A 20,424-nucleotide genomic window follows, 5' to 3' on the forward strand; every position below is an offset into this window, starting at 1 on the left:
TTCTTTTTTTTTTTTTTTTTTTTTTTTTTTTTTTTTTTTTTTTTGGTTCTTTTTTTCGGAGCTGGGGACCGAACCCAGGGCCTTGCGCTTGCTAGGCAAGCGCTCTACCACTGAGCTAAATCCCCAACCCCTAAAGTGGTTCTTCTACTCCACTTCGCTGTGCCCAGGGCACGGGGATTTTAGGCAGCTGTGGGGACTCCGGAGCCTTGTCATTGGATAGATAAAGGGCAGTGTGTCCCGCTCTTCTGCCTCAGGTTTTTTTGTTTTGTTTTTTTTTTTTTTTTTTTTCCTGAGCTGCTGCAATGCCGGTTGCTGCCATATGGTGGCTCCACTTCTGCAGTCACAGATAAGGCTTCTGGAAACCGGGGACTGAATAGGCTCTGAGCCCCTCGCAGATGTCTTCTGTGCCTCCCCTCATCACATCAAGGTGAAGGTTAAACTATTTAGTTTTTATTTTTATTATTAATCAATCAATCAATCAATTAATTAATTATTGAGACAGTGTCTCACTCTGAACTCTTGTGTAGGCTGCAGTGGCTGGTCTGGAACTTACTACGTAGCCTCTGACTCCAAAAGACATTCCTTCCTCTGCTTCTCAAGTGCACATGGTTTTTTTTTGTTTGTTTTTCGGAGACAGGGTTTCTCTGGGTAGATCTGGCTATCCTGGAGCTCACTCTGTAGACCAGGCTGGCCCCAAACTCACAGAGAGGTACCTGCCTGCCTCCGGAGTGCTGGGATTAAGGTCGTGGGACACCACCGCCCGGCTTGATTTTTTTTTTTTTTTTTTTTTTTTTAGCTAGGGTCTCACTCTGTAGTTCATGCTAGCCTGAAACTCACACTGTCACCCAGGCTGGTATTGAACTCACTGCACTTCTGCTTCGGCCTCCCAAGTGCTAGGATGACGGCCCCACAGCACTACGCCTGACCAGGTCCCACACTCACGGAGGGGCGGAGCCTCGCGTGAAGACGCGCAGGAGGTATGAAGAAGTCTGTAGGAGTCGTGGAGCTTCTGAGCACGGACCCACCCTCACTACCCTGTGTGTCTCTAATTACGTCATGTCATTAAGCTGGCTTGAACTAGGAAACGTATTCAAACTGGTCCTCAACGTTTAGCTAGGTCTGGTGTGATGGCACAGCCTCCCCATCTTAGAATTTGGGAGGCTGAGGCAGGAGGATTTTGAGTTCCAGGCCAGGGTGGGCTACATCATAAGGCTCTGTCTCAAAACAAAATAAAATGCGGGCGCGCGCGCACCCATACACACACACACACGCGCGCGCGCGCGCGCATGCATACACACGTGCACAAATGCAGACATATATGCACACACTCGTGCACGTGCACACACATACATACATGTACACAGACATGCGCACACACATGCATGCATACAAACACACATGCACCCGCACATACATGCACACACACATCACACACAGGCACACTTACCACTCCCATCTCCTCCCACTTCATCCCCACTACACACTAGGTGACTTTTTAAAGTGGCAGACTTAGCTAGGCTTGGTGGCACATATCTGTAACCACCAAACTTGGGAGGTGGAAGCAAGAGGGTCAAAGGCTCAAGGCCAGCTTTTGGTGTATATTGAGCTTGAGGTCAGCCTGGACCGTGAGACTCTGTCCTCCAACCCTCCAAGTATGAACCAGGCTCGAAGTTGCTTAGCCTCTGAGATCATATGAGATCACGTGTGTTCAGTGTGGTGTGGCCACAGATGCAAGAACTTGTCTTAAAACTACAACAGGGGTTGGGGATTTAGCTCAGTGGTAGAGCGCTTGCCTAGCAAGCACAAGGCACTGGGTTCGGTCCCCAGCTCCGAAAAAAAGAAAAAACTACAACAGAAAATTAGGGCCAGAGGGATTGCCCAAACAGTTAAGAGCATTGGCTGCTCTTCAAAGAACTTAAAGTCAATGGCCAGGACCCACAGGGCAGCTCACAGCCATTCGTAATGATAGTTCCAGGGTATCTGACGCCCTCTTCTGGCCACCATGGGCACTGCATGCTCATGGTGCTCCTGCGTACATTCAGACAAAACACCCATATGCACAAAATAAAAATGGATACTTTTTAAGAACAAGTTGTTGCTCGAGTTTGGAGTGTGTCACACAGGCAGTGGGGTTCCATTTCCTTACGGTGTGCCTTGAGGGGAGCGACTGGAAAGGCTTAGGCTGGGAAACAAAGGCCCCATCGCGGAGGAACGGAGGAGGAGCCAGGAAGGGGCAGGGGGCTCCGCTTCTATTGGGCGGTTGGGTTCTGCATGCTGGAGGTCAAGCTGGCTTCCGCGATTAGCTGTAAACAGTCTGTTCTTGGCCTCTTGAGTCCAGATGGGGCTGGGACTCGCTTCCGAACATCTCTGCTTTGGCTGGATTGCGTCTGCCAGCCCAGGGACATCTTCCCACACACCTTGTGCCCTGAGACTCCAAACACTTGCTGTAGCTCTGGGACCATGCTGGACCCAGTAGTGCACACCTGTCTTCCAGCCCTTGGGAGATGAGGCAAGGAGAGTCGGGAGTGCAGAGTCATCCTTGACACTTAGACACATGAGCTGAAACCGTGTACCACAGCGATGTCTGACACTTCTTCAAGTGTCCTCAGGTGTGATGCTGTCTGTTTCTGAAAGTGGTTCTCATTAAGGGATACTGATTTATGGTGCCAGGGACCAAGGTCATTTCAGGAGCTCACTTGATGTGGCTCCCTGGTCTGCAGCAGCTTCTCTGAGGTCAGCGCCAACCATGCCAGGCAGTAAGGCTGAGGGCTCAGGGGCTGGGATGTGTTACAGTCTGACCGACTCTGTTGTCCCTGAGTCTTCTGCTGCGGCCTCCGTGGGTTTTCTATGGTTTGAGTTCAAGATCGGCGGGGTTGGGGGTGGGAGTGGGGTGGGCAGGCGGTGCTCCAAAATGGGACTCTGGCTCTCTCTGCTCCTGCCTCTGGTCACTCTGCTGCAGGTAGGGTCCAATGGACAGGGTGGACTAAGGGACAGAGGGCGGACTGAGGGAGACAGGGTAGACTGAGGGACAGTGGGCGGACTGAGGGACAGAGGGCCTGCAGCCACTTAGGAGCACCGCACGTATTTTGGTCCGAGACCAAGACAGATGCCAGAGACGGTGGAAGGGCTCACCCTTGACAGAAAACACCAATCACTCCTTTCCAGCCACGCCTCCACCCCGCCCCAACCGGAGTGAGCCTGGCCAATAGGAACAGAGGATCCTGCTGGGAGAGCCAAACTGGCTCCACCCCTGTCTGTGAGCCGCTCTCCAGCTAGCCGAACCAGCCAAGCTGCCCCTGGCAAGAAATTTTGATTGTTTACGGAGGTCATTTTTGTATTGTATTGATGGCGTCCTTGGGACATCCAGTGACCTCCCTTATTAAGAACACAGTGCGTTATTCACCATGCTTTGTCGTTGTTGGGTTTCGTTTTGTTTTGTTTCTGAGATGGAGTCTCACTATGTAGCTCTGTCTGGACGGAACTAGACTGGCCTCGGACTCAGAGAAATCTTCCTGCTCCGCCTCCCTGCCTCCCTGCCGCTGGATCAAAGTCCGGTACCAGCACACCACCAGCCCTGTCGTGTTTGAGATAAGAGCACATCCTCAGTGCATATGGTACGCAGACATACGTGCAGGCAAAGCACCCACACACAGAAAATAAAACCTCACCCCAGGACTGGAGCTCATACACACCCCCATATATCAGTACACATAGGCTGTACTCATGTGTCTACACATACTCACATACACACATACTCATGCACACCCTCGCACATATACACTCTCACACACACACCCATACATTAGTACACGTAGACTGTATTCATACACATACACATATACTTACACACTCACACATATATGCATACACACTCTCCCACACATACACACACATACATGAGTAAAAATAGACTGTACTCATGTATACACACACATACACACATAACTCATACACACTTACACAAATATACACATACGTACACTCAGACACACAGATACACACACATGCACATATACACATACACACACATGCTCGAGAACCAAAACTAAAGACCAAAAAGCAGTAAAAAGCAGAGAAGCAAAAAGCAGAAAGCGGGGTTGGGTATTTAGCTCAGCGGTAGAGCACTTGCCTAGCAAGCGCAAGGCCCTGGGTGCGGTCCCCAGCTCCGAAAAAAAGAAAAAAGAAAAAAAAAAAAAAAGCAGAAAGCAACAGACTAGAAGGTTCCACACTGAGTCCTGAGACAGTGTCTTTTGCATAAACCCCATCTTCTTCCAGTGGGGTTTGATTTTTGGGAAGAAGCTGGTAACAACCTTGGATCAGAGAGAGAGAGTCCGAACTCTACAATTAAACAGGAGAACCGGACCTACTGATGTCCCCAGATCTCTGGGCAAGTCACCTGTGGTGGTTTGAAAATGCTTGGCTCAGGGAGCGGCACTATTAGAAGGTGTGGCCTTGTGGGAGTAGGTGTGTCACTGTGGGCGTGGGCTTTAAGACCCTCATCCTAGCTGCTGGGAAGCCGGTCTTCCAATAGCAGCCTTCAGATGAAGATGTAGACCTCTCAGCTCCTCCTGCACCATGCCTGCCTGGATGCTGCCATGCTCCTGCCTTGGTGATAATGGACTGAACCTCTGAACCTGTGAGCCAGCCCCAACTAAATGTTGTCCTTATAAGACTTGCTTTGGTCGGGGTTGGGGATTTAGCTCAGTGGTAGAGCGCTTGCCTATGAAGCGCAAGGCCCTGGGTTCAGCCCCCAGCTCCAAAAAAAAAAAAAAAAAAGAACCAAGACTTGCTTTGGTCATGGTGTCTGCTCACAGCAGTAAAACCTGAACGAAGACAACATCCAATAGTACTTTGAAACCCACATTATTCTGATAAGGAAATGGTCTGGGTTGATGTTGAACCCAAGCCCCTGCCTCTTGTGGCCATAGAGGACACATCTGGTCAAACACCCTTGCTCATGGCTACAGGGTGGGGTGATGTCTTAGTTAGGGTTTTATTGCTGTGAAGAGACATCGTGACCAAGGCAACTCTTTTTTTTTTTTTTTTTTTTTTTTTTGGTTCTTTTTTTCGGAGCTGGGGACCGAACCCAGGGCCTTACGCTTCCTAGGTAAGCGCTCTGCCACTGAGCTAAATCCCCAGCCCCTCTTTTTTTTTTTTTTTTAAAGATTTATTTATTTATTATCTATAAGTCACTGTCTTCAGACCCCAGAAGAGGGCATCAGATCCCACTACAGATGGTTGTAAGTCACCCTGTGGTGGCTGGGATTTGAACTCAGGACCTCAGAGGTTGAAGAGCAGTCAGTGCTCTTTTTTTATTTTTGGTTGTTGTTGGTTTTTTTGTTTTGTTTTGTTTTGTTTTGTTTTGTTTTTATGCTCAACACTACAGGGATTTGCATTCACCCAGGGCTGGTGAGACTAATGTGTTTCCACTGTCAATATACTCCACCTGGCTTCAGGCCCAAGGCCATAGATCCAGGATAGAACCCTGGATTGAAACCATGAGCCAAAATGAACTCTCTCTCTCTCCGTTGAAATGGGTTCTCCCGGGTGTCTGTCACAGTGAGGAAGGGTTAACACACTATGGTAAGAGGTCAGCACAGCGCTGAGAACACAACACCCTGTACCGGAACATCCTTCCCCCAACTATGACTATTTTTTCGCTCTATAGCCCAAACTTAGTTAAAACCCTCGATCCTCCCGTCTCAGGCTCTTGAGCTCTGAGATTACAGGTGGGCATCACCACGTCAACTCCACCTGTTAGGGGTAAGATCAGATGAGGGTAGGGGGACTATGCAGCTAAGAGAGCTTGCAGCCAAGCTTAACAACCCGGGTTTGATCCCCCAGGACCCATACAGTTGATGGAGAGACCCTAATTCCCAAAAGCTGGCCTCTGACCTCTACATACCCTACTACCCCCTCCCTGGCACAAATAAATGATAATTTTAAAGAAAGAATAGGGTAGTAAGTAAGGCTAAGGGCGCTTACTGCCCAGAGATGCAAGCGTGAGGGGCCTGAGTTTGAATCCAGGAGACCCCATAAAGTTAGATAGAGAACCAACTCTATGATATTGTCCCTTAACCCTGCCCCGGACACACACTGATAATAATAAAAATAATTAAAAAAAATAGAGGCTGGAGAGATGGCTCAGAGGTTAAGAGCACACACTGCTCTTGCAGAGGACCCGGGGCTCAGTTCCTGGCACCACGTGGCTGCTTACAACTGTAACAGCTTCAGGGGAGTAGAGCGCTGTCACTGGGGCAGTGGAAGCAGGAGGATGAGAAGTTTACCGCTATCCTCAGCTGCATAGTGAGTCCAGACAGTCGGGGCTACTACCTAAGACCTTGACTAAAAAGCATAAATCTGAAACCAAACCAACCAACCAGCACCGCTAACTCCCACCAAACATACAGGTAGGTCGATTGACAACCGGCATCTGCTCAGGAATTTCACTTGTAGTTAAGGTAAAACACCACTAGGTGGCGAGAGTGTCCAGGCCATAGCCACGGGACCACAGTGACGTCGAGCCCTCTGGCTTGGAGTAAGCACCTACATAGTCCAGTCTGCCTTTCTTTCTAACCGCAGGGCTGACCTCCGTCCTGCCTGGATTGGAATCGCAGTTCCAACGCTTTCCCGCTGTGTGACATCACACAAGCCACCCAACCTCTCTGGCCTCCGTGTCCCAGCCTGTAACCTGATGGTCAGTAATCACGGCGTTCTCATGGTTCCTAGGCCTCAAATTCAGAAAGAACCTGGAAATGAGAAAGGCTCTGTTTGCCTGTGTGTCCTGGGTACACTGTCTCCAGGGTCCTAAATCTGGGCACCCTCTAAATGTTAAGGGTTTCATGCAGGAGGCACAGAGAAACTCACCATTGCAAGGCTCCTGAGACCTGGTCTAGGTCCGATTGGCAATAGTCCCTGTCAGCGATCTCTTTACAACCCCAGCTCTGTCACTGATGTGCTGTGTGACCTGGAAGGAGTCTCTTTATTCTCTGGGTTTCAGAATCCCCATCTACCCAAGGTAGGGATAGATCCCTGGCCTTCCTCCCCAACTAAAGCTGTGGTAAGAACAGGGGTAGTTGGGCTCCGGCTGTGGTGAGGCGGGACAGTGCCTGTCGAGCATGCGCAAAAGGCTCAGCAAGTAAAGACGCTTGCTGCGGAAGAAGCCTGGTGGCTGAGTTCAATCCCGAGTCCCACCTGGAGGAAGAACGCCGCCGACTCCCAAAAGTCGTCTGACCTCCAAATACGCACCGTGGTACTTTCGTTCAAACACACATATCAGACATGTCAGCCACACACACAATATTAATAATAGATCATTGTCAGCCAACGTGGTGGCACACGCCTTTAATGCCAGCACTTGGGAGGCAGAGGCAGGAGAATCTCTGTGAGTTTCAAAACCAGCCTGGTCTCCAGAGAGAGTTCCATGCCAGCCAGGGATACACCGTGAGACCCTGTCTCAAAAAATGAAAATAATAAAATTTTCAAAATTAAAAAAAAACAAACAAAAAACAAAAACAAAAACCCCACACTGGGCATGGTGGTGCCTGTTTGCACTCCCAGCACTGTAGAGAGAGGGTGAGGATCAGAAGTTGAATATCAGGCTGGAATGATGGCTCAGCGGTTAAGAGCACTGACTGCTCTTCCAGAGGTCCTGAGTTCAAATCCCAGCACCCACATGATGGCTCACAACTATCTGTAATGGGATCTGATGCCCTCTTCTGGTGTGTCTGAAGACAGCTACAGTGTACTTATATATAATTAGTAAATTAGATAAAAAGTTGGACATCACCGTGGGAAGATATATGTGACTGTCTAAGGGAGAGGGGGGGAGAGAAAGAAAGAGAATTCAAAACCGATCCTCCTTCCCCGCCTCCCATGCCTTTTTTTTTTTTTTTCTATATGGAAGACAGGGCAACTGAAGTCTCCCTTCTGCCGGGGGGGGGGGGGGGGCCCTCTCCAGGCCCAAGACGCAGTATCAATTACCAATCCATTATTCACTCATTGATTTATTTATTCCCGCGCCTTTCGGTGCTGGCCCGCCTTTCTGTCCGCAGGCCTTTTGTGTTTCGCTGGCATCTGCAAACTCCTCAGGAACAACCGCTCTTTGCTCTACATGGCCCATAGTCTGAGGGAGGCTGGACTGAGGGAAGCTCAGGGCTCTGGGGAGGAAGGACAGTCCCACGGATACAGAGAGGGGTCAAATCTCAATGGGGCTGACAGAATGTGAGGCCAGGACACGAGAGACGTGGGAAATGCTCAGAAAAGGAAGAGTTGTGCCGAGATGGAGGGCATCTGTGTTGAAGCAGAGCCACAAACCGGGAGGGGTTGGGGGGGGAGGTACACGAAACAGGAAGCGGGGTGGGGGCGGGGAGCAAAACAGGAAGGTGGATCAGGTTCATCTCTGAGCAGGAGGTCTGCAATTAGAATGTCTGCAAGGAAGCTGGTCTAATTTAGGAAGTATGGACATCCCGCGTCAGTTCCCGAAACCCGAAACATTTTATTTTAGGTTACATGGGACAGGAGTGAATGTGTGTGTGTGTGTGTGTGTGTGTGTGTGTGTGTGTGTGTGTGTGTGTGTGTGTGTGTGTGTGTGTGTGTGTGCGCGCGCGCGCGCGCGCGCGCATGCGTTCTGAGTTCAACCCCAGTCACACCTCAGCTCTGCCCAGAGAGCCCCTGGCTGTCTTTTCCCTCACTCCTCTCTGCTTTTGTTTGTTTGGTCTTTAAAAGAGACTATTTTTAGCGCATGTGTGTCTGTTCACATGTGTGCGTTTTTTTGCGCCTGTGTGTTTGTGTCTAATGAGACCTCCAGAGGGTGTGAGGATGCCCTGGAGTTGGGGTTACAGGCAGGTGTAAGCTGTCCCATGTGGGTGTTGGCCACCAAAATTAGGGTGTCTGGGAGAGCAGCAAGTTCTCTTAACTACTGAGCCTATTTGTTTAATTTTTTTTAAAGGATTTTCCCCCCAAGACAGGGTTTCTCTGTCAGCCCTGGCTGTCCTGGAACTTGATCTGTAGACCAGGCTGGCCTTGAACTCAGAGATTTGCCTGCCTCTGCCTCCCGAGTGAGAACCTTTGTGGGGAACCAGCCTCTTGGTTCTTTGGTTCTTTTTTTTTTTTTTTTTTTCCAGAGCTGGGGACCGAACCCAGGGCCTTGCGCTTCCTAGGCAAGCGCTCTACCACTGAGCTAAATCCCCAACCCCGGGAACCAGCCTCTTGAGGTGAAGCTTCTGTCTTTTTTTTTTTTTTTTCTTTTTTTCGGAGCTGGGGACTGAACCCAGGGCCTTGCGCTTCCTAGGTAAGCGCTCTACCACTGAGCTAAATCCCCAGCCCCGACGCTTCTGTCTTAAAGGGGTGCGTTTCCACAACACTGGGCGAGAGCACTGGAGATGCGGATAATTGTGGTTATAAAAATGGGTGCCCATGGGGTTGGGGATTTAGCTCAGTGGTAGAGCGCTTGCCTAGCAAGCACAAGGCCCTGGGTTCGGTCCTCAGCTCCGAAAAAAAAAAAAAAATGGGTGTCCTTTTCCCTGGCCTGTTAGGTTCTGAGCAGCGGGCTAGGTACTCTTCGTGCCTTCCAGCATCCCATCTGGAGAGAAAAACCACCACCATTGCTATGAACCCCAGAACAGAGCCCTGGGTGTGTCCGAGGCTCCCCTAGGCCCCAGAGACTCCACCGACAGCTTGTCATATGGCTAACAAGATGAGGAGTCTGAGTCAGTGTTTCCTGGACAGCTGTCGCACCCGTGTGAGCTTCACAGCTTTGCCTGAGGCTGAGGGTAAACTCCAGTTTGGGGTGTGGGGAACCGGAATCAGGGTGCTGAGGCAGGAGTAGAGGGTGGGCCTCATTAGCTCCAGGCTATCGTATCCCCGTGTAGAGAGGCAGCCCAGAGCTGCGGGCCTTGATGGCTTTGCCTTACTCCTGGGCCATCTGGCTAACCTGAACTTCAGTTCTCCTTCAGCACCACTAGAAAACCTTACTGGATAGCTCTGCCCAGAGCCCTCAGCCTTCCGTGGAACACCAACCGCTGATGGTTAATAGAGACTTGATTGGACCTGGGAAGAACTAAGAGACTCTGGGTAAGCATGGGAAGGCATTTCTCGGAAGGACTGACTGAGAGGTAAAAGAGACTCTCCCAAGGTGGGCGGTACCTTCTGGGGTGGCGTGATGTAAGAAGTCTGGGGGTGGGGCATAGTGCCGTTGGCTTGCCCACCTTTGCGTCATGCTTGTGAATGTATCCGTTCTGTTGCTGCTGCAGCCGCTGCTGCAACAGAATCCCACCGTTTCAACCTTCCAATGTCTCCGGAAGGCCTATGATGACTCCTGGGGCTCTTCCGGAACCTTCCACGCATTCAGTGCCACATTGGGACTACTGAGGAACCCAGTGTCCTGGAGAAGCTATGGTATCCTCAGCCTCTCCAGCGCGCGGACTCTTGTCGTCGTTCGAGCAGATCTAACAAGCTCCTTTGTAATAGACATTCCTTCTATCCCTCTGTTCCCTGACTAATACATCCACTCACTTGACGCGTCCAAACCCTGAGAGATGCCGCCTGTGGCCTGTTCATTTGGCGATGTCTTCTAGGTTCTAACCTAGAAGTTAAAGTTTGGAACCAGTGTTCACGGAATTCCTGGTAAATGAACGAACGAACACTACACTGTCGCAGGCATTCCTCTGGGTCCCTAGACTGGTGGACTTCAGAGCTCACAGTGAGGCTCGCCCCCCAGGGAGGGGTTCGGGAAAACTTCCTTCTATGCACCCTGTTGAACATCTCTCGAGCCTGCGCTAGGGAGGGGCAGAAGTGGGCAGTTTTCTCCTCCTGGTCTCATTTCTCTGGTTTATGGAATGTTCTGGACATATTGAACGAACCTTGTGCTCTGCTAAGTCAGGCCCCACAGCCTGGCTCCTGGAAGCAGTTCGAATACAAGGCATGAAAGCAGCTAGTGTGTGTGTGTGTGTGTGTGTGTGTGTGTGTGTGTGTGTGTTTGTCTGTCTGTCACCTTTTAGATCCCCAAGTCCCAGAAAGCCTCCTTGAGGTGAACTGTGGCCTGAGGATCCACACAGGTCTTCTTGGCAGAGCTGAGTGTGGGGGTGGACCGTGGGCTAGGCCGGAGGAGAGCATCCTCACTATTTGGTTAGCCTGAAGGCTCCTGTCCTCCACATACCCAACACACATGGGTAGAGGAGGGGGGTCATCATACCAGGGCCTGTCCTGCGCGTATCCGTGCACACACAGGTAGAGGAGAGGGTCATCGCACCAAACCGCAAACCCCCATCCTGCGCGTACCCCTACATGAGAAGCAGGGATTAGGAGCGCGCAGGAACCACACTCGCCGAGCTCGGGAACAGGCGGCCGGGCGGGCGCGGCCTCCGGGTACCGCGGCGCTGCCACCTGCGCAGCCACCGCGCCGCCATTGGCTCGCGGAGAAGCCGCTCTAATCCGCGCCGCCTCCGCCCCCGCGCGGCGCTGCGCTCCGCGGAGTCTCTGACCTTCCTCCTTCCCGCAGCCCCAGAGAGACGCGCGGCGGTCGCGCCTGCCTTCTCCTCCTCCTTCTCTTCCTCCCCCGGGAAGCCATCCGGGCTTGAGGCTGGGCCGCCGCCGCCGCCGCCGCCCACTTTGCTACCCGCCCCGCCGATGGTGTCCGGTGCTCCGGCACCCAGGTAGGGGGTCTAAGACGTTGAGAGAGTGCGGGGTGGGGGCGGGGGTAGGGTTGGGGTGTGTGGGGGAGTCCAGGGCCCTAGTGCGGGGTGCAGGTAGCCAGCGTGTGATGGCGTTGGACACAGCCGAGGGCAGGTACCTGGGGAGAGGAGGGCGCGCGCCCTGGGATGCTCTTGGACTTGACCCAGGCAGTGCCAGGATGGCCTCTGGGGATGTTAAAGGGGAGGCCTCTACCCTGGGGAAAGGGAGAGGAAATTGGATCGTTGGAAAGCGGGGGCCTGGCCCCCCGATGTTGAGTGTTTTTCTGCGACCAGCTGGGATGGGTGGGCTGATGCCAGCTTGGTGCGTAGGTTATTTCTGGATCAGAGTGGGCTGGGGAGAAGCACAGCCGGCGATGTCTGGTTTAGATTACAGGTACTTCCTTCTTTGCTTCCGACCCCTCCCCCCCACCAGCTGGGGGTGGGCGGTGGAAGGAGAGAGGAGGTGTGGGTGCTGAGGGCCCCCGCAGATGCTGCAGAATCCTCTCTGCGCCACCCCGCCTTCTCGAATCTCCACCAACCTCAGACCATTTGGTCACGGTTGGGGCGCTCTCCGGGCTGTGTTCACCTTTCAGGAGGCTGTGCAAAGGTTAAAGGGTCATTAATGTGCCTGCGACACAGTGGCAAACCCCAGGGCTTGGCTAGACTCAGCTTCAAACCCTCGGCTTGGCTTTTAAGTTCCAGCCTTACCCTCCACCTCCCCCACCTCCCCCAAACCCAGCTCTGCAGCCTGGGGGGGAACACACACATGCGACATCTTCTTCTTCTAGGCACAACCAGAAATAGCCCATTGTCAGGGGCCCTGGCACAGCTGGGGTGCAGGTTGCCAGTGGTCTGGGAAGCTCTGCCCACAGCCTGGTTTTCTTGTCAGATCTTTGCCTGGCTACTCAGATCACTCTCTCTAAGGAGCTTTCTGGTGCCCCAGGTGAGAGGTCACCTCCGACTCCATGTTCTTGGACCCTGTGGGCCTAGAGGTTATTTATGTCTGGCCTGTCCCCCTCTAGACCAAAGGACCTTCAGGTTAGGATTCTGATTGGTCTCTGTCATTACTCCAGTGTCTGAGGACTCCTCACTGAAGAAATGTTTGCAGTATGAATGAACAAACGAACGAACGAACGAACGAATGAATTTATAAATTCTGGGCAACAGCTAGCAAGCTGAAAGATGGAGGGGAACCCCTTTGGTCTTTCTATTCTCCGGGACCAAAGAGTCATCAAGAAACTCCTTTAGGCCTGGGGTTGAGTGTCAGCTGTGACTATTGGAGGGGCTTCTGTCCTGCTGGCTCCTGTCTGACTGGTTGGTTCCCTGTGTCCCCAGGGAGCCTGACCCTTTGTTGAGGGCTTCCCTTTCTTCAAGCTACTGGGTTGGTGATTTCTCCTAAGATGCTATGTCTCAACTATAGCTAGACAATCCGGGTCAACTTCCAGAACTGGGTGGGCCCCAGCCAGGCTGTCCTAGGTCTCTGGAGTCTTGGCAGTAAGCGGTGTGTGTAAAAGGTGACATGGGCCTTTGCAGAGCCCTTCTTGGCCAGCCTCGTTCCTTTGACAGGTGCACAGACATCCCTCAGTAGGCTGTACCACCCTGCCAGTCAGCTGACTCCTCTTCCTCCCCCTCTGCTTTCCTTTCCTCTGAATTCTGACGCTCCTTCGCTTTCTCAGGAAAGCCACGCTGCTCTCGCCTGCCTGCAAGCCTTCCGAAGCATCCTTGCCCTATCTTGCTCCTCTCCTCAGACCCTCTGTCTCAGTCTTTGAGTGACATCTTCCCCGGGGTCTGCAGACAGTCCGTGGATAAGGGAGGCGTGTCTTGGTCTGGTGTCCCCCAAGGCCTGACACAGAGAGACCTTCACTTGTGGAAAGTGTGACGTAGTGGGTCCTCCGTGACTTCAGGTCACTTGAAAGGCTCTTCCCCAGGAGAGGCCTGCATCCCTGGCAGGATTGAGTGGCAGTGGGAGGAGACTCATTGAATAGAAATTTCTGTGAGTCTGGCAGGCCAGGAAGCACAAGGAAGGCCAACAGGGGAGGAGCTCACTGATCCGGGGTCCTCCTCATGGAAGCAAGAAGAGGAGCTGAGGGAATGGCTGTGCTGAGGAGGAACAGGGTCCTCTGAGGGCCTGGAACAGACTATGACAAGCAAGCACTTTCCGCTGAGCCCCGCCCCAGCCCCTCACTGGGGGCTTCTAGGCAAGGCCGATTCTTCTGCGATATATAGAGCCAGCCCTTAGTTTTACATTAAAAAATTATCTTACATTTCTATCATCATCATCATCACCACCACCACCACCACCATCATCATCATCATCATCATTATACTCTTTTTTTTTTTTTTTGGTTCTTTTTTTTTTTTTTTTTTTTTTTTTTCTTTTTTTCGGAGCTGGGGACCGAACCCAGGGCCTTGCGCTTCCTAGGCAAGCGCTCTACCGCTGAGCTAAATCCCCAACCCCATCACTATACTCTTGTTTGAGGCAGGGTTTCTCTACCTGGCTGTCCTGGAACTCACTCTGTAGACCAGCTCGGTCTTGAACTCACAGAGACCCACCTGCCTCTGCCTCCTGAGTCTTTTTGTTATTTTTTATTGTGTGCAGGTGTGCACGTGAGTGTGGGTGCCTGCGGAGGTCAAAGGTGTTGGATCCCTTGGAGCCTGGGTGACAAGATGATAGGGAGCTGCCCAGTGGGGGCGCTCGCTGGGAACCATCTCATCCTCTCTAAGAGCACTGTGAACTCTCAACTGCTGAGCGTCCCCCCAGCCTGTGTACAGATATAGATATATACATATCTGTGTATATATGTGTATATATTAAAGATTTATTTATTTTATGTATGAGTACACTGTCGCTGTCTCCAGACACACCAGAAGAGGGCATCAGATCCCATTACAGATGGCTGTGAGCCACCATGTGGTTGCTGGGAACTGAACTCAGGACCTCTGGAAGAACAGTCAGTGCTCTAACCACTGAGCCATCTCTCCAGCCCCGGATTTTTTTCTCAAAAGGAAACACAACCAAACCAGAACAAGAACAACAGCAGCAGCAGCAGCCACAGCAAAACCTTCCAGGCTGGTGAGATGACCCAGTGGGGGAAGGTACTTGCCATGGAGGTGGATGATTTGAACTTCTGGGACCCACGTGGGTGGAGGAGAGAACTGGTTCCGACCGGTTGACCTTTGGCCTCCACTCATACTGTGGTAAATAAATAACTGTAAAATAGGAGAAACAAACCCAAACTTTCAAGCCAGAGGTGTTTGTGTATGTCTGTGCGACACACACTCACACACGTATATGAGAGAGAGAGAGAGACAGGCAGACAGACAGACTGACTAACAGACTGACTGACTGACTGATTGACTGACTGACTATGATATCAGCCTATGGGAGGAGAATTAAGAACCAAGTCCAGCTTCGCAGCTCATTTTGAGTCTGACCTAGACTATATGTGACTGTTTCAAACAAAAAGCTTTCAGTTTTTTTTTTTTCTTATCACAAAAAGTAATTGGGGTTTGCTGCAAATCATACATCGGACTAGAAAGCCGTTAGCTACCGTTGCAGCCTTTCGAACACCCTGTGTACCTTACAGTTGGTTTCTAGGACCATGAAGGACTGGGCCTCAGGGACTGGGATGGGGCAGCCAGGGCCCTAGGAGATACCCGACAGGAGCCATCCACCCCTAGAAGCAGAGCTTCAGTTAGTGACAGTGGCACTCGCAGATGACCCCACAGGCTTTGCGCAGCTGGCAGGACCTTCAGAGGTGTGTCCGGTTACATCTCAGCATCCTCAGGCACAGCTGCTGGGGACCAGTGTGGGGCAGTTATGGATGGTACCCCCAGTAGCCAGGGCGATAGAGGATGGGCGGGCAGGAGGAACCTGGAGAGGACTTTGTGACAAGGTGATAAGAAAGTGGATATTGGGGGTTGGGGATTTAGCTCAGCGGTAGAGCACTTGCCTAGCAAGCGCAAGGCCCTGGGTTCGGTCCCCAGCTCCGAAAAAAAAAAAAGAAAGAAAGAAAGAAAGAAAAAAGAAAGAAAGAAAGAAAGAAAGAAAGAAAGAAAGAAAGAAAGAAAGAAAGTGGGTATTGGAGAGGTGCCTTGAGCCTTCAGACTGGGGTTCCTGAAGAAGACTGGGAGGACCAGAGGTTGTAAGCATCACGTGGTGGGAGAATGCTGGTGGGAGGATAGCTCTCAGTGGTTAGGAGTTTTGGCTGCTCTTGCAGAGGACCTACTTGGGTTTGATCCCAGCACTCACATGGTAGATCAAAACTGTGTGTAGCTCAGATCCCAGAGCATCTGGTACCCTCTTCTGCACAGGGCACACAGGTATCCATGCAGGCAAAACACGCATACATATAAAATAAAGCAAACATATGGGAAAATATTTTTTTTTTTTGGTTCTGTTTTTTGGAGCTGGGGACCGAACCCAGGGCCTTGCGCTTCCTAGGCAAGCACTCTACCACTGAGCTAAATCCCCAACCCTGGGAAAATATTTTAAAGCTGGTTTAGGCTGGGATAGGGGCTGTCTGATAATATTCTGGATGCCTGGCTAAATCGTGAAATCTGAATTTGAGCGAGGGACGTGTCTCAATAGTAAAGTGCTTGTGTAGTGTGCCTGAGACCCTGGTTAAATTCCATCGCTTCAAAAAAAAAAAAAGAAAAGAAAAGAAAAGAAAAAAAGTTCAAAGGGCTGGAGAGATAGCTCAGGGGTTAAGAGCACTGACTGCTGTTCCAGAGGTCCTGAGTTCAATTCCCCACATCCACATGGTGGCTCACAACCATCTGTACTGAGATCTGGCGCCTTCTGGTGTGAAGATATCGACAGTGCACTCACACAAACAAACAAACAAACAAACAAACGAGAGAGAGAGAGAGAGAGAGAGAGAGAGAGACAAACTTGATTTGTCTTTTATCTGAAATCTGAATTGCATTGTCGCCCTCTGGCCTCTAGGCGGCGCTGTTTGGGGATGGCGAAGGAAAGAGAGGAGTCTTCTATGTCTCCTATTTGCTCCTGTCCTGGGAGGGGTGGTGGGTACTTATTTGAAATTAACAGCTCGTGTGTGTGTGTGTGTGTGTGTGTGTGTGTGTGTGTGTGTGTGTGCACGCGCAACTGTGTAAGCATGGAGGTTAGGGGAGACCTCAGGCCTCAGGGTCCACCGCCATGTCTCTTCATCGGACAGGGTCTCTTACTCTGCACTGCTCAGTCCAGACTTCCTTGGATTCTCATGTCTCCTCCTCTCTGGCTGTAGGAGCGCTGAGATTACAGACACGTCTGTACCCAGCTTGATGTGTGCTCTGGGGACTGAAACTCAGGTCCTGATGCTCACTGGGCGAGCCTCTTACCCACGGAGCCACCGCCCCAGCCCACAGAGCAGTTTTGAATTCTGCGTCTGTAAACTGATTCTACATGCCGCCCAACGAGCGCTTGCCCATTCGGATGGGGCAGAGAGATTTACCATCAAGGTGGAGCTTCTAAATAAGGTTAATCCAGCGCTCGACAAATCCTTGCAGTAAGCCTTTTCCCGGCCGAGGGTGTGGTAGACAAACCCTCACGTCTCTGGGGGAAGAGTGCGCTGGCACCCCCATTTTTGGAAATTTTGGAAATACCATTTTGGGGATGAGCCCAGTAGGTGCAGTCTTAGCAAATGGCGATGGTCAGTGACGAGTCACCAGGAGGACACATCGGGTCAGGGCCTCTACCCCGTTCCCCTCCATCCTCCCGCCTGTGCCAACCAAGGTGGTTCTTCATTCTGCTGTTAGCTGCCCTGTGCAGAATCTGCTGTGCACCAGGCCCTGTTGTAGGCGCCTGGAGATACTGGGGAGAAAAGGACAACGCAAAAAGATAGTTGTAACTCATGGTAGGTCAAAGCAGGCGACTTTATATGCAATTAGGATATTATTGTTGTTGTTGTTGTTGTTATTATTATTATTATTATTATTATTATTATTACTGGGTTTGGAAACAGGATTTCTCTGTGTAGAACTGGCTGTCCTGGATCTCTCTCTGCAAGAACGAGAGCTCTTTTTTTTTTTTTTTTTTTTTTTTTTTTCCGGAGCTGGGGACCGAACCCAGGGCCTTGAGCTTCCTAGGTAAGCGCTCTACCACTGAGCTAAATCCCCAACCCCCGTATCTCTCTCTATAGACCAGGGTGGCCTCGAACTCATAGATCCACCCGCCTCTGCCTTCCAAGTGCCGGGATTAAAGACGTGCGCCACCACTGCGCCCGGCTCATCCTTACTTTTTATTTTTTTTTTTTTAAGGTTTTTAAAGTGTGTATGGGTGTTTCATCTGCGTACATCCATGCACCACACGCATGCCTGGCATCTATTTGCCGGGTGTGAGGTCCCCTGGGACTGAAAAATTCTTTATTGTCCAAAAATATAATTGATGCACATAGAGAAAGTGGTATTTGATGTCTGCTTCACCCTTGCCTGTTGTCTCCCATACCGCAATCGTTCTCACCAAATCTCGATTATCGATTCGCCATGCCTATCTGAAGACATGCTTCTAAAATAAGGACGTTCTGGTTTGTTTGCGTGAGACAGGGTCTCACTATGTAACCTTGACTGGCCTGGAACTGGCTCTGTGGATCAGGCTGGCCTCAAACCGATAGCGATCCATCTGCCTCTGCCTCCTGAGAGCTGGGGTTAAAGGCGTGGCCCACCATGCCTGAGCGTAAAGACTTTTCTTTTAAAAGTTTTTGGCGGGGAGGTCGGGGGAGATGGCTCAGTAGTTAAGAGCACTGACTACACCAACATGGCGGCTCACAGCGATCTGTATCCCCAGTTCCTCTGGATCTCACGGCTTCTTACAACATCTGAGGGCACTGAAAGCACGTGGTGCGCATGTATACACACACACACACACGCACGCACGCACGCACGCACGCGCGCACACATGAAAATAAATAAGCAATATTTTACGACGAAAATGTTTTAATCAGATTTTTGTGCGTGTACACACACACACACACACACACACACACTCGTGTGAAAGCCAGAGGACAACTTGCAGAAGTCGGTTCTCTCTTACCTGCAGTGTGGGTCTAAGGGATCAAACTCGGGTTGTAAGGCTTGGCGGCAAGCAGCTTTACACACTGAGCCATCTTGTCTACCCAAGATAAGGACTTTCTCTGGGCAATTTTCTCTTTGGTTTCCTTCCTTCTTTCTTGCTTCCCTACCTCCCTCCTTTTTTGCTGTAGCATTGGAGATGGAACACAGGGCTTTATACATGCCGGGTAATTAAAGTTAGCCTGAGCTACATGTCAGATTTGAGGGTACCCTGGGCTACAAGAGACCAGGTCATAAAACAACAGTCAAAAGAAAAAACCCTGAAGACCGAGATCCGGCCTGTGCGCTGTGATTGGCTGAGCCCCTGGGTCAGTTCTGCGCATGCCTTCTGCTCCAGCGGGCTCTCATGTCTCTGTGAGTCATCGGCTTTGTCTGCACAGTCCACAGCCTGGGCTCTGTTGACTGAAACTCCACAGCGACACTCGGCAGGGTCCTCTGTACTCTGTGAGCTGGTAGCTGGGTCCCGTCTGTCTCCTGATGCTGCAGGAAATCTGGCCCAGCGCTGCATCAGGACCCTCGGAATCCACACCTTTCCTGACTTCCCTGTCTCTCTTCCCAGTCTCCACTGGATGCTTCTGGAGTATGAGAGCAGCCACCACAAGACTGCCTGCCTGCTCCCGTAGCGCTGAGGTCGAATCCCTCCTTCTTCAACTCTTTAATGACTTCCCTGTCATTCAGAATGTCCCAGCCAGGCTCAGTGGTGCACACCTTTAGTCTCAGTGTGCAGGAGGCAGAGGCAGGCAGCTCTCTGTGGATCAAAGGACGGACACAGTCCATAGTCAAGGTCTGTACGTCGCGTTCCAGGGAAGTCAGGGGTACATAGTGAGACTCTCACAACAACAACAACAACAAAAGCCTTCACGACGTCTCAGGCAATTGCCAACAAGTCCAATAACCTGAGTTTGATCCCTGCCACCAATTTTCCTCTGACTTCTGTATGGATGCTATAATTTATGTGCATGCATGGATACATACATACATATACATACATGCATGCATGCATACATCACACACATGCATGTGTAAATATTAAAAATATTAAAGCTAAAATAAGCCACATCCACACTTGGGAAATGGATATAGGAGAGTCGGGAGTTCAAGACCACTCTCTACCACAAAGAGAGTTCCAGACCAGCCAAGGTGAGGATGTGGCTCAGTTGATGAAGTGCCCTTCCTGGTGTACATCCAACCCTCCCAGGCTGGTGGCTTCTTGCTCCCAGCTGTGCGCTCACTGGGCCAGGTGCTGAGCGAGTCAGTTTTGAGTATGACCTGAGTGCTGGCCACTCAGTAGTGAAGGACACACACTCTGACCTTGTTACCTGGATGCTTCTGCCCAAATTGCAGCTCCCCTGCAGTAGAGCTCTGCAGTTTCACTTCCCAATGACAGCTGTGGGCTGGGCTCCTTCCCATGTGTGCTGGGCTCCTTCCCATGCACAGCCCCTTAATGCTTGGTTGGTATTGTTTGATCTTGTTCTTACAGTGCTGGGACACAACCTAGAGTCCCAATAGGCTGGGCAGGCGCTCTCCCACTGAGCTACAGTGGGAGGCCCCCGGCCTCTATTTCCAGGTGCAGATGGGTATACTGAGACACAGAGGGGCCTCAGGCTCCCAGCCAAGGTCCCTCAGCGAGTGTGTGAGTCCAATGCCAGATGCTATGGAGGCTTTTTTCCCTCCTGTCTGCTGC

At 51.2% G+C, this 20,424-nt stretch overlaps 1 protein-coding gene across 2 annotated transcripts in view; it reads left to right on the top strand.

Moving 5' to 3' along the window:
* Window positions 1-9,826: 9,826 nt before the first annotated feature.
* The window catches only part of Pacsin1 (protein kinase C and casein kinase substrate in neurons 1), a 49,564-nt gene continuing 38,966 nt past the window's right edge, over window positions 9,827-20,424 (top strand). Inside the window, exon 1 of one of the 2 annotated variants that reach the window (XM_039098629.2) lies at window positions 9,827-10,074. The gene's annotated coding sequence lies outside the window, so the exon portion shown is untranslated. 2 annotated transcript variants of the gene reach the window in all.

The sequence above is a fragment of the Rattus norvegicus genome, chromosome 20 (genome assembly GCF_036323735.1).
Source record: "Rattus norvegicus strain BN/NHsdMcwi chromosome 20, GRCr8, whole genome shotgun sequence".
NCBI lineage: Eukaryota > Metazoa > Chordata > Mammalia > Rodentia > Muridae > Rattus > Rattus norvegicus.